We start from the raw sequence: 14262 nt of genomic DNA on the forward strand, positions 1-14262 counted from the left end.
TCTTTCTTTTTTCTCTTTCTAGTACTGGGGATCAAACTTGGGTCCTTGCTCTTGCGCAGCAGGCGGCAAAACCACTGAGCTAAATCCCTGGCTCCCTAGTGTTCTATTTCTTGCTCATAGAAGATTTTTTAAATAATAGAGGACATACTGAGTTTTTCTGAATAAAACAACCACCACCACAACAAAACAACAAATAATCCTAAGAATTTTTGTCCCAAAGAATTTTTGTTTTTTCATTTGTGATTTGTTGAGAGGGTCTCTTTTTGTTCTGTTTTGTTGGGGGTTTTTGTGTTTTTGTGGGGTTTTTGAGACAGAGTCTTGCTATGTAGCCCACGCTGGCCTCCAACTCACAGCAATCTTCCTGCCTCAGCCTCCCAAATGATGGGATTACAGTATGTGCCACCATGTCAACCCAAAGAGCTTTGGAAATAAACTATATAAAAGATAAATGCAAGGTTGGGAATATCAGATCTGGGGAGATGGATCGTAGAGAGAGGCTGTGCATTCCTGGGAAGTGGACAGTGAAGAGGAAGCCCTCACTAGAGAGCAAGATTAGAAAATTTAAAAATGAGCTGGGCATGGTGGGGCATGCCTTGTAATCTCAGCACTTGGGAGGCTGAGGCAGAAGGATCACCGAAAGTTCAAGACCCTGTCTCAAAATACAAAACAGAACAACAACAACAACAAAAGAAACAGGAGACAGATTATATAGGCAGATAAATATTTATTCTCATTTCAACTTAGTTCAAAGAAAGCTAGGAAAATGACTATATTTTTAAAAGTGAATATTAACATTAGTTTTCTTTGGGCAGTAGGATTATGAAAGATTTTTATTCTTTTATGTTTTCATATTGTTCTAAAATAAACATTCAATTTTTTAAAAATGTAATAGGGGAAATAGATTAAACCAAGCAATGAGTGGTGGGAGAAATGAGCAGAGATTTCAGCTGCACTGTCACATAGAACTGGGTGGGAATTCCAGCTTGGCCACTTACCCCACTGCAGAAACTTACAAAGCAGGTCCCTTGCTCTCTGTGCTGTGAAGTTCTTCACTGTGAAACACGATGTCAGAGCACGCAAGCTGACGGGATGAAGTGACATAACTCAAGCAAGGCCTCAGCTTTGTGGGAGCTCAGTGAAAACGAGTTCTAGCCTTTGCTTTAGGACTGTGGCAGAGCCCTGTGGGTCACTAGGGATCTGGCAGAACCGGGACCAGGGGCACAGAGGACGAGCAGGGACCCCTGTGAACCACAGCCCGGTGCCTGCCAGCTCCCCACACACTTTCATGGCTGTGGAAATAAGGGACACTGACTGATACAGGGGAGAATGTGACTAAGGAAAATTGGACTGGGATGAGCAAGAGCCCCTTGGGTGACCCCAACAGGAGAATGCAGGCTGGGGTCAGTGTGTCTCCCACACACAGCTCCCATGGGTGCAGGACTGGGGCCAATGACCCTTGAAGACAAAATGCATCTACGAGGCATCTGTCCTCTCTGATTATAATGCTACAATTATAAGAAGATGCTGGGCCAGGTTTGGTGTGCATGCCTGTAATCCCAGCACTCTGAAGGCTGAGGCAGGAGAATCACTGCAAGTTCGAGGCCAGCCCGGACTACACAGTGAGACCCTGTCTCAAAAAAAAAGCCAGATGCTGATAGGAATTTGGTCAAATGTATTCTGTCTTCTACCTTATTTTAATGCTTGGTGGACTCTCCAATTCCATGCCCTTGACAACGTAGGGGATTGGTTTGGAAGCATGAGAGGACAGTACAGCCCCAGCAGCAAGACATTTGCTCAGAGCGGCAGGTGGGGTGGGTGCACATGAGCCTGCCCAGCCTCTCGAAGCTGCAGTCTTCCCTCCCCAGGGAGCTGTACCTGAGCTCCAGGATTATCATCCCTTTCATCCAGCGCCCTCAGAACCCTGAAAATACAGTCTTGAAGGCCAAAATCCCATGTCGAAATCTCCAAAGATGAGATCCTGAGATTCACAATTCTCAAGGCTGCGTGAGAGGAGTAGAAAGCTGGGTTCTGGGGAAGGAATTCCTGCATTCCTGGCTGTACTCCAGTTGGCACTCCTGTCCCCTCACTCAGGGCTCCATGCTTACCGTCGAGGTCCTTCGATGATGAAAACAATTCAGCCAGGTGTGGTGACACATACCTATAATCCCAGCACTTGGAAGGCTGAGGCAGGAAGTTTACCACAAATTCAAGGCCAGCCTGGGGCGCGTAGTAAGTTCAAGTGTACTATATAGTAAGACCCTAAAAAATCAAAATAATAATAATAATAACATAAAAACAAAATAATTTGATAAACTCAGTGGCATTCTAAACTCCAGGCACTTGCTGATATAGAGCTTCCTCCAATGCATAAAACGAATTAAATGTATTATTATAATGTTTTATTTATTGGTTTATTTATTTTTGGTTTTTTGAGAAAGGGTCTCATATGTAGTTCAGGCTGGCCTTGAACTCACTGTGTAGCCCAGGCCGGCCTCAGCTCATGGTGTCTGATCCTCCTGCCTCTGAAGTGCTGGGACTACAGGTGTGTGGCACCACACCCAGCTACCACTAGATTTAATATAGAAAAACTAGCATGTGTTTCACTTCCAAAATTGTCCCTACTGTTTTTTATCAAATATATACAATTCATGCCCCTGCTAGGCCTGCATACTCTAGAATCCATCTGCTCATTTAGGAATTGATAACTAGAAAAGACAAAGCACTTTATAAAGGCTTATAAAGATTTGGTGGACTTTGCAGGAAAAGAAAAATTGGATTTCAATTGAATCCCCAAACTATAAAAAAAGTTTTGGGCTGGGCATGGTGGTGCACACCTGTAATCCCAGCACTTGGGAGGCTGAGGCAGGAGAATTGCCATGAGTTCGAGGCCAGCCTGGGCTACATAGTGAGCTCAAGACTAGATGAAACTACGTAATGAGACCCTGTCTCAAGAAACAAACAAAACAAACAAGTAAACAAACAACAACAGCAGCAAAAAAAGAGATACAGAGATAGGTGTGATTGAGTCTGTAAAATGAATTTCAAGGTGTTACCAATAAAGTTTGTTTTTCCCATTCAGCCCAAAGCATTTGGTGGAAAATTCAAATGAGTGGATTGCTCATGTGATACAGCAAAGATGGAAACTTCAGTTTTAAAATGTATCATTTGTCTGGACTGGCACCCCTTCCAGCTGATGAAATTCCAGGATCGTTTAATGCATTAAAGCTGCATTTGCCTGAAAAACCAAGCAAAGTCACCAACTGGTTAGAAAATAAGTATGTACCCAGTAGGCTAAGATGACAGAAGCAATGGTGTGGCTATTTGGTCACCACCATTGATTCAGCCAAAGTTGTGGTCTCTATGGGAGTGCATGCAGATGAAATGGATGTCCTTGTACCTGAGACAACAGAGAAGCACAGCACACATGGGCAGTCTATCCAGGAATGCTCCTGTCAGTGTGTATTGACTCACACAGAGAGAAAGGCTCCTTTCTTTCCATCTGGTGGCAGCCATCAGCTTGTCTCAGAAGCAAGCCAAGGTGGGTGCAGAAAGTACATCCACAGCTGGGCAGGGAGAAGCAGTCTGGAGAGATACTTTCTTCTGAGGGTCCATCGCGGGCAGCACCCAGCTTTCTGTGCTCCCCAGAGCTCCCTGCCTGCCCCCGCCAGATAAAGCAGTTAGACAGGGATACAAGGCCAAGGAGGGTTATGTCACACACAAGAGTCATGTGTGCCGTGGTGGGTGCAAATGCCCAGGTACGAGTTATAGCAAGTCTGTCCGGTGCTGGCCAGCTAAAGTAAACTCAAAGCCTCCCATCTGTTGCCAGGAATGAGTTGGATGGCGCTGTGGGGTGGAGAGGTCTCAATTCTTGCTGAGTTGGTGAAGATGCTTTGAAGTTAACTTCATGGATCCGTTCCACAGACTCTGACACCCAGTGGACCACCATGCCAGTCCACGCCACAGGGAGATGCGTGGACTGAGAGCCGCACCTCGGAAAGGGCCACAAGGTCCACCACACCGTGGGTGGTGCTCAGGTGCTGCTTGCTGTTTGTAAATTCATGACCTAATAAACAAGGTAGACAGTCACATCTGCTTAAAGTGTTGCTGGTCTGTTAAATAGTCTGCAGATTATTTTACGAATGCTTTGTCAAATTACAGAAGTTAAAGTGCAGTGATGTCTGATGACTGTAGGTGATGGTGTCTTTGTTGCTAATAAGGTCTTTTGTCTTTGCTTTATCTTACTAGGGAGACATAGTCAGTGTTTAAAACATGTTGTGTGGAGGGCCAGGGATTTAGCTCAGTGGCACTGCACCTGCCTTGCAAGTGCAAAGGTCCTGAGTTCGATCTCCAGTATCAAAAAACAAAAAAACATTGTGTGGTATGACAGATATAAAACAAATTCTTTAAAAGTGCTAAAACTAGCCCTGTAGATTTGTTGAGTACATGTATGAATGCTACAGCTTTATTGGGGTGATTCGATGCCCTGCTAGTTTACTTTTTTTCCCCTGGTACCAGAAATCAAACTCAGGACCTTGTACTTGCCAGGCCTGTGTGGCGACACTGAGTTACATTCCCCGCCCTATGGGTTTACTTTAAAATTGGCTGGGACTGTCAGAGAGGCATCAAGGAAGGTGGAAGATCCTCACTGATGTCCTGAAGGACTCAAATGTATTCCTGTGGGCAACAGGGGCCCCCAGAGGGCAGCGTGACGGAGCCCCAGCAGGATGACAGAGCAGGGCAGGAAGAGGCTCTCCCAAAGGCACCAGAATGCTAACTGGCACCCTTGCCCAGGATTCAGGATCTTTTTAATGAGCTGTGAACTTAATATCTACAGAAGACATTGCACTTCTAAGATTTGTGGTCAGATAGATACACCCAGAACTTAATTTCATGGCATCAGAATTTTTCAAATGAAAATGGAAAACTAACATAGTAATTTGGTACATTGGTGGAAGGACCCAAAAAAAGGAAAATGCATGGATCTGAAGATCATCATGCTGAGTGAAATAAGCCTGATTCAGAAAGACAGATATTCCATGTTCTCCCCAATTTGTGGAATCTAAAACAGATGACATAAAAGTAGTAGAAGAGAGAATATTATTAGATAAAAGGAAGGAAATAAAGGGGAGAGGAATGTAAGGGATGGCAATGGGGGGTTAGAGATGGCCAAAATATATGCACTGAGTCAGGCGTGGTGGTACATGCCTATAATCCCAGAACCCAGGAGCTGAGGTAGGAGGATTGCAGCAAGTTCAAGGCCAGAAAGAAAACAGAAATTATTTTAAACATTAAAAAAAAATAACTACTGCAAATATATACCAAGAAAAAAACTTTAAAATTAAGTGCGTCCAGTGATATATGCACACCCATGTTCATAGCGGCACAGTTTGTAATAGCTAAAGCTTGGAAGCAGCCCAAATGACCATTAACTGGAGACTGGATGAAGAAGATGTGGTTTTTTTCTGTAAAATGGAGTACTACTCAGCCATAAAGAACAAGAAACTAGAGACATTTATAGCTAAATGGATGCATATCGAGGCCATACTCTTAAGTGAAATAAATAGGACACACATACGTAAATACTGAATAGTTTCTCTAGTGTGAGAAACTAAAAGTGTAAATAAGGTTCAAATGATATAATTGATAAAGTGCAATAGGAAGAAGAGGTCTAAAGGAGTTGGGGAAGTGGGAAAGGTCGGAGAAAGGAAAGAAGGGAAAAGAAAAAAATGACAAAAGGAAAAAATGGAAACAAAGTCTCTGTAAATAGGGAAGGGTGGAGGGGGTGAAGGGAGGGCAGGGAAATGAGGAAAAAATAAGAACTAAGATACATCATGTAAAGGTGTAAGAACCAAATGATGAATGTAACTGTATTTTATATCTAAAATGTACCAATAAACTTAATGATAAATTTAAAAAAAAATTTTTTAATTAAGTGTGTCATGCTTTTAAAAACAAGGAATATATATATACATATATATACGAATATATACTTATATATTTTTAATTTTAGGGAGAAGTGGAAGAAATGAGGAGATATGTAAGTCAAAGTGTACAAAGATTCAGTTATCCTAGATGAAGAAGTCTAGGGATCTAATGGAAAGAGAGATAGAGAGAAGGGGAAGGAGAAAGAACAGGGAAAGAAAGGAACTATGTGAGAGAATAGACCTTCCAATTTATTTGATAGTAGTAATTCCCTTGCTTTGTGTGTATATTTATATATGAAAACATCATGTTGTACATCTAAATGAATAAATATCTTTAAAGGACAAAACAAAATAAAATAAAATTTGCTGGTTTCTTGGAGTTTAGCAAATAAAAACTTAAAACTGGATTTTACTTAAAAAACTGTAGGATAGGAAGAGGATATCTTAATCCTATATCATAGTCATATATAGAAAAAAATTCGAGCTCAACTAGAGCTTGTTTACAAATTTAATCCAGTGTTTCATTTGGACAACGGCTGTTTCTGGAAGAATGTTTCCAAAGTGTCACCACTGTCAGAAAAATAAACCAGTTGCATGCAGGGCATGGTGATGCACACCTATAATCCCAGAATTCGAGAGGCTGAAGCAGGAGGACTGCCTCAAATTTGAAGGCAGTGTCAACTACATAGTGAGACCCTGTCTCAAAAATTTAAAAAAAAGAAAAAGAAAAAATCCAAAAGCCTTTTGCAAGAGGTTTCTCTTGCAAATGAAATAAATTTAGCTTAATTTATACAAAACAGCCTAAGTGTCCACAGTACCAAATACTATAAGTCCACATAAAGTGTGAAAGCTCCTAGTTCAGTCATTTGGCTCCAAGGAATTCTGAATTTGGTGCACAGTAGTCAGTTTATACTGGTACATTTTGAAACTGACAGATGTTGAATGAACATTAGGTAAATAAGAATTATTTACCTGAAGGTCTATAAGCTAGTGCTGAATGCTGGGACAGGGAGCTGACAGGCCAGCGGCCATTCAGTAAGTCCCTGAAAATACTTTGACCATCACAAAGCCTCTGGCCACATTGGGGAAAAGTGTGATTGGCCATTTATAGGTATGGTTTAGCCAGGCATGGTGGTGCACACTTCTAATCCCAGCACTTGAGAATCTGAGACAGGAGGACTGCTCTGAGTTCAAGGCCAGCCTAACCTATGTCATGAGACCCTGTCTCAAAAAACGAAATCAGGGCTGGGTTTGGCAGGTCCAGCAAACCATTTTGGGTCAACTCAATTTATTCACTCCCATGAGAACATTAAGAAAAGTTGGAGTCACTACAAGTTCATGTTTTTTGATCTGTGTTTTCTGTTATTTTTTTCATCTCTGGTCAGACTATCTTAGAAATCCGTGCTATTCCACAAAGCCCACCACCCCACTTCAGTTCTGTTTTTGCCATGTCCTCCAGTAAACCAAGCTACTCTTTCCCAGGTGAAATTTGAATAGGGAAAAAGTACAGAAGAAACTGCCCTTAACTCAAATTCTGAGCTTGCTGACTTAAGACTAAGGACTTTAAAATATACTGTAATTGATGCTTTTTCCATACCAATGTTTCTTTCTCTAGGGGCTTCAAAGGGGTTAGTTAAATGATTTCCCAAGAATACTCGTTGACAAGCTCATAAAACCTTGAGAACTGAACTTTCTACTTAACAAAATGAACAAAAGGCCCATACATTTTGATTGGGTATAGAGGTTGTTCAAGTAAAACAATAAATGTCAACTAAACTAAAAAAAAATTGTTTTTCTAAAAGATCTGTGCCACATAGAAAATGGATATGAATATATTTTCTAAGGAGAATCATACTTTAAAAAAAAAAAAAAGGCTGAGCATGGTGGTGCATGCCTGTAATCCCAGCATTTGGGAGGCCAAACACTGTAAGTTCAAGGCCAGCCTGGGCTACAGTGAGTTCAAGGCCAGGCTGCACTACATAGCAAGACCCTGTCTCAAAATAACAGAACAAAACAAAACAAAACAAAAAAAGCAATTACTGTCCATGATGCTAGACTTCAAAATACATTTAAAGGTCATTAAGGCCACCCAGCTTTCGTGGACTACATACATGCAGTTGCCTATAATCTTTCCCTGTGACACATTTTTTCATGTGTACAATTTTCTTTTTTTTTTGGTACCGGGGATCAAACTCGGGTCCTTGAGGTTGCAAACAAATGTTGTTTTTATCTTTTTTCTTCTTTTTTCCAATATTTTAAACTGTTAGCATTATTTTTTATAATCTTCCATGCTAGCTAGTTCATCTTTGCTTTCTTTTCTTTTTTTTTTTTTTTTGGTAGCAGGGATCAAACTCGGGTCCTTGCACTTGTGCAGCAGGCAGCGAAACGACTGAGCTAAATCCCCGGCCCTTTGCTTTATTTTCAATACTGAATAGATTAAATTTTTAGAGTTCTCATTTGTTTTATGCATGTTTTTGCAAATTTGACTCCAAGAAAGTGTATTATCCTAATGTTGACTTCTGTTTTGTTTTGTTTTGTTTTGTTTGAGACAGGGTCTTCTATGTAGTTCAAGCTGGCTTTTGAACTCACTATGTAGCCCAAGCTGGCCTCAAACTCACATTGATCCTCCTGCCTCAGCCTCCAGAATGCTGAGATTACAGCCATGTGCCACCACAACGGGCTCCTAAAGATGACTTCTTAAGCATTGTACATTTGCATAAAATGTTGAGACTTCCTCAATAAAGGAAGAAATGTCCTTTTGTACATCTGCCTTTGGGTAAGACAAAGTTTCATGAGACTACCAGACATGGTGGCACATGCCTGTAATCCCAGCACTCAGGAGCCTGAGGCAAGAGGATCACCCAGAATTTAAGGCCAGCCTGGGCTACAGAGTGAGACCCTATCTCAAAAAACAAAACAAACAGCAAAAAAAATTTCTTGAGATCTTGGCTATTTAGGCAACTACTATGTTGTGGTGACAAGTCCTAGGTTTTTTTCTGTTTCTGTTTCTGTTTTGTTTTGCAAAACACCAAATCTATATTTTGATGTTTATCTTTTTTGTTGTTGTTGTTGTTAACTGGGATCGAACTTGGGTCCTTGCGCTTGTGAGGCAGGCGGCGAAACCACTGAGCTAAATCCCCAGCCCCACCAAATCTATATTTACATCCACATATAATAACATAACAGAATTATTTTTTTCTTTTTTCTTTTTTTTGGTACTGGGGATCGAACTCGGAACCTTGTGCTTTCGAGGCAGGCGGTGGAACCACTGAGCTAAATCCCCAGACCATGTGGATTTTTTTTTGTACTGAGAATTGAACTCAGAGCCTCCGGCTTGCCAGGTGAGTTATCCAGGACTCCACGTGGATTTTTATTCTTTGGCTTTTTTTTTTTTTTGGTACCGGAGATCAAACTCGGGTCCTTGCGCTTACACAGCAGGCGGCGAAACCACTGAGCTAAATCCCTGGCCCTCTTTGGCTCTTTTTAAAAAAATTTTTATTTTAGTTTTTATTAATCCCATCACAAGGCTTAGATTGTCCCTCAAAGTATTTCCAATGCCTGCAGTTAGGAAGATGAGTGTATGCAATTATCAACCAGCATGACATGTCTTTATACTTCTCAAATTTTACCTATTTATTTATGAATACAACATGTCTGCTCATAACAATTATACTCATGCAACTGTCCTTAGTGTACCTGAATGTCCATCCTTACAAAAATGCGTATGCTGACGGGGCTGCCAGGGGCCGTGGAGAAGACCCCTAGGTGGGAGGCGCACCTGGAAGGCCTTTTTAGGAGAAGCAGCCAATGCTGTGAAGGTGGCCATGCAGGGAGTGGGCACTTTGCCTGTGCAGACTTCCATCAGAATGGGACTGAGGTGGAGGCAGGAGTCCAGCGAAAGATCAACAAGGGTTTTGGGACAGGAAGGGCCTGTTCATCATCAGTACACTGTGGTGGGCCTGGCACAGGAAGTCCTGGGTGAAAGCCGTGTACACCCAGAGTCTGAAGGCCTAACTTTGGATTACTTGGACCTGCACTTCATACACTGGCCCATTGGGTTCAAACCCGGGAAAGAGAGCCTGTCTTGGCTCACAGTGGCGTGGATATACCCATGACGCAGACTTCCTGGACCTGTGGGAGGCTGAGGAGGACCTGGGTGATTTCAGGGCTGGTGAAGGCCACTGGGGTATCAAACTTCAACCGTGAACAGCCTGAGAAGCTTTTGAATAAATGTAATTTGAGGGTCAAGCCAATAACTAACCAGACTGAATGTGCCTCGTATCTTAGTTTTGGCCAAGCCAGAGATGTGCCCATGACTGCTTCCTGGCCTCTCTCTGGCACAAAGAAGGGGGTGGACTTCATGGATGACTCTGTGATTAAAAGGATTGCAAAGAAGCCTCGCAAGTCTCCTGCTTGAATTTTGATCTCATATCAGAACCTGAGGTATGTGATAGTGATTCCCAAATCTGTCACCCCAAACCGGGTCCAAGAGAATATTCAGGACTGAAAATCACAGACTATTCTTTCCACAGAGTACTGAGGATAGCTTCCCTCTTCCCTGTTTCTGCTTGGCCTGGACAAACTGACAAAGCTGCTCGTGTCCACCTATGTTGTAGTCTGGATTTCCAAGGGAATAGATTTAATACAGGACACATAATTTACAGTATTATTTTATAATATTCACCCAAAAAGTCAAACGCAGAGGAATGCAAGAGATCTATCTGTCCCCACACTAGAGACCCAAAGAATCCAGCCAAGGGGCTGGACCCCACCCAATGTCCTGCACAAGTCCAGCTGAAGGCCGAGAGCCCAAGGCAATGTCCTCTTCAAGTCCAGCCAGTCCAGTGGCCTAGAGCTCATGGCAATATTTCATGCAAGTTTGTATCAAGAATCTGCACTGGGAAGGCCCAAAGGCTAGTGGTAGAAGCTAGGGTCTGTGCCCATGGGGGTGAAGGATCTGTGCCACCCGACTGAGGGACCTGCACTGGAGCCAGGAAGTGATGCTCAAGGCAAAGGCCAGAGCTCCCCTAATGAGAACAGCAGCCATTCCCAACAACAGCAAGGACCTGAACTCCCATGACAATGACAAAACAAACAAGATCCCATCAGGGAAACCATCCACAGCAAGCTTCTCCAAGAAAATCAACAGCCCCCGATCTTCCCCTCGGGTTCTCTTTTTATGCCATTGGCAACAATCCTCAAGTGGGTTTTCCATGCCCAACCACACTAATTCAGTTCAACTGGGCACTCCAAGTTGACCATTAGTTAATCCACCACAACCCACCTCTGCGAAGACTGCAGTCACTGTGCCAGGCAAAGCTTAGGTGGAATGAGAGATAGATGCCCAATTTTCTGTGATGTACAAAGAAGTAATGTGTGATGGAAAGAGAGAGGTGTTACAAGTGTCATGTTCACTGTTCAGGGAGCTCACACAGCACAACATGACTTTTATATGACAGTCTATGTGAACTCTACTCTAAAAAAAGATATTGATGATCCATGGAAAAAGTATATGTTATTATTGCCAATTTTATTGTGCAGAGTGGTCTAGGAAATGTCATTTTTTATGTTTTTAAAATAAATTCCCTTTAAAAATATAAGTAAAATCCTGAGCCTGGTGGTGCATGCCTGTAATCCCAGCACTCAGAAGGCTGAGCCAGGAGGATCACCACGACTTCAAGACCAGCCTTGGCTACATAATGAGACTCTGTTTCCAAAAATAAATAAATAAATAAATAAATAAATAAAAGCCAGTTGTGGTGGTGTATACCTATAATCTCTGTACACTGAGAGGCTGAGGAAGGATAGAAATTTCAAGCCCAGCCTGGGCAACTTAGAGACTTAGCAAAACCCTGTCTCAACATAAAAAATAAAAAATGGGCTGGGGATGTCACTCAGCTTGAAGACCTAGTACTGAAGGAAAAGAAAAAAAATAGTAAATAAATATCCTTTAAAGGATTTAAATTTTTTTCAGAATTATATATTTTAAAAAAATTTTTAATTAGTACATGTTTGAAGTACATAATGATTACATTCATTGTGGGGAGTTGATACAGGTACATAACACCTTAATCCTTTTTTTAACCTTTTCTCCATTCCCTCCTCTCCCCTGCCCCAACAAATTATATTATTGAGGTGCTGACCTTTTGGGATTTTAGATTTTTAAGGATTTTTTATCATTCAGGATTGTGTCTTTTGGAATTATTGCCCCACCCCACCACCATCATCATAGTAATAGTAACAATGGCCACTTAATCTCACAGTGGCTTTTATTTTATAAGACAGCTGTGTCTTTCATACTGTTGAAATCTCAAACTCCGGAAGATTAAGTGATTGGCTCAGCATCCAACCTTTTGTCCCTTTTTCTTTCCTGCCTGAAGGTATATTTTCAGAAGAAACCTAACCAACAGTTAGCTTTGTATGAAGCAGGATTCTCTGGTGCAGGCAGTCTCGGGACAGCGCTGGAATGGCTAACCCTGAATGACAGTGTGTGTGCAGGGGTTGGAGGACGAGAAAGGGAAAAAAGACACTGAAGAGGAGGAGGAGGAGGAGGAGGAGGAGGAGGAGGAGGAGGAGGAGGAGGAGGAGGAGGAGGAGGGATGCTTTGGTTTGGGGTTTGAGCTGAGCCTCGAGATGGGACTTTCTTGATGGGCCCGACCAGAAAATCCACCGGCTTTTATGTCCCTTGTGGCTCAGCAGATACCCTGGAGAGAGCCCCGCCAGCCACCAGCAGTAGATTGTCTGCCTGTGTTACCTTTTCTCCACTGCTTTCCCCAGCCGCCTGCTCCTGGTTACCACGGCAACCGCGGGGAGCCGCAGTCAGCTCCGCTGCTGCATTGACTTCTCCAGCCCCGGCTGAGATGCAGTGGTGAGCACCGGCAGACAGAGGCAGACCTCGGAACCTCATCCCTTCCTCCCTGAGCCGACCGTGACCCTCTGGATCCTGAGGCAACTGGGAAGAAGAAACAAGGGGAGGGTTACGTTGAAGTCCGCCAATGCTGACCTCCGTTGGGTTTCACCTGCAAGGCGGAGCGGACGGCCAGGCGCTGAGGACCGTGCAGCCATAGCAGCAGCACCTGTGCACCAGGACCCCTGGGGAGCAGGGACTCGCCGCTGATGGAGATGAACCCCTGACTGGTGAGTACCGTCACACCTTCCTTTGGTTGAGCAAACCTCTAAAGTGGCAAGGCTTTGTGTCTTGGTTGATGCCTTTTTTAAAAAAATCACATTTCAATGGCTTATGACTTTAAATCGCATGTCTTTCTGATATCTCGGGCTTCTTGGAACTATTTTGCCTCCCTTTAAAGACATTACTCTCTTAGCCAGTGGGAGCTACACCCCAAGATCTGTATCTCCATTACTGCACAACACTCCCCCAGTGCAGAGACCTTACGTGCATCACACACACCCCGAAGTCTGTCAGAGAAGCAGCAGAACTGTTTCTCAGCCACAATCATCCAGTTTCCTTTATGCTCCTGTTCCGCCATCAAAGAAATAACGTCCCGAGGCAAACCAGTAGTATGCTAGATGCTAGAGAAACGCCAGGAAATTCCTGGCAACACCGTGTCCTTTCTGGTGAGCTCAAAGTGAATCCATGAGCTCATCCAGAATAAACAATTGCTACACTAGGAGGGACGTCTATTTCCGTCCAGCAGAGGGTGCTAGATAAACAGGCCCCGCGAGGACACCCCCCCCCCCCGCCGGCGCCCAAGTGCGCATGTGCAGTACTTCCAGGCTGCAGAGGACGCCACCAGGGGCTTTTCCGGGGGCTCTCTACCAAGGGCTGGCTAAGTTCATTCTCTCCGGCAAGCCCTTGGGAAGGGCCACAGGATTTCTGGAAGAAGGTGTTTGTTTTCGAAGTGAACAACCGTAGTTCCACGGCAAAATATTTATGTGTATCAAGTCCTCCCCTCTCCCATAACCCTCTTCCTTCTCTCCTTTCCCCAAATCTTTCTTGCTGGTCTAGCGCTGTGATTGACTACTTAGCATTTTCATTGTTGGGGAGATTCAAGGGAAAGATGCGTTTGTTAGAATGGAAGATAAATTGAATGCCACTGCCGTTCTTTTATTGGTTCTGAACCCTGGCTACATATTGGAATACCTGGGGGTTGTTGTTGCTGTTGTTGTTTTGTTGCTTTTGATACAGGTTCTCTCTATGTAGTCCAGGCTGGCCTTGAACTCACTATGTAGCCTTGGGTGGCCTCGAACTTGCTGCGATTTGCTTGCCTCAGCCTTCCGAGTGGAGTGCTGGGGTTACAGGGATGCGCCACCACGCTGGCCCTGTGGGACTTTTAGAAATAATAATCCCTGGGTCCCATTCCCCCAGACCTTCTGACTT

General features: G+C 43.4%; 1 long non-coding RNA gene and 1 pseudogene across 1 annotated transcript; one reads left to right on the top strand and one right to left on the bottom strand.

Annotated features, from left to right (window-relative positions):
- Positions 1 to 712: 712 nt before the first annotated feature.
- On the bottom strand, positions 713 to 13580 carry LOC110347027 (uncharacterized). The gene is made up of 4 exons (XR_002391362.2): positions 13333 to 13580; positions 12679 to 12876; positions 3398 to 4063; positions 713 to 3235 (listed from the first exon to the last, which is right to left on the bottom strand). It is a non-coding gene; the product is annotated as an uncharacterized LOC110347027 (long non-coding RNA).
- On the top strand, positions 9643 to 10749 carry LOC110347643 (1,5-anhydro-D-fructose reductase pseudogene; annotated as a pseudogene).
- Positions 13581 to 14262: the final 682 nt, after the last annotated feature.

This window comes from Heterocephalus glaber, unplaced genomic scaffold (genome assembly GCF_053883595.1).
Source record: "Heterocephalus glaber isolate CG9 unplaced genomic scaffold, H.glaber_assembly_v1.0 deba00000281, whole genome shotgun sequence".
Lineage (NCBI taxonomy): Eukaryota > Metazoa > Chordata > Mammalia > Rodentia > Bathyergidae > Heterocephalus > Heterocephalus glaber.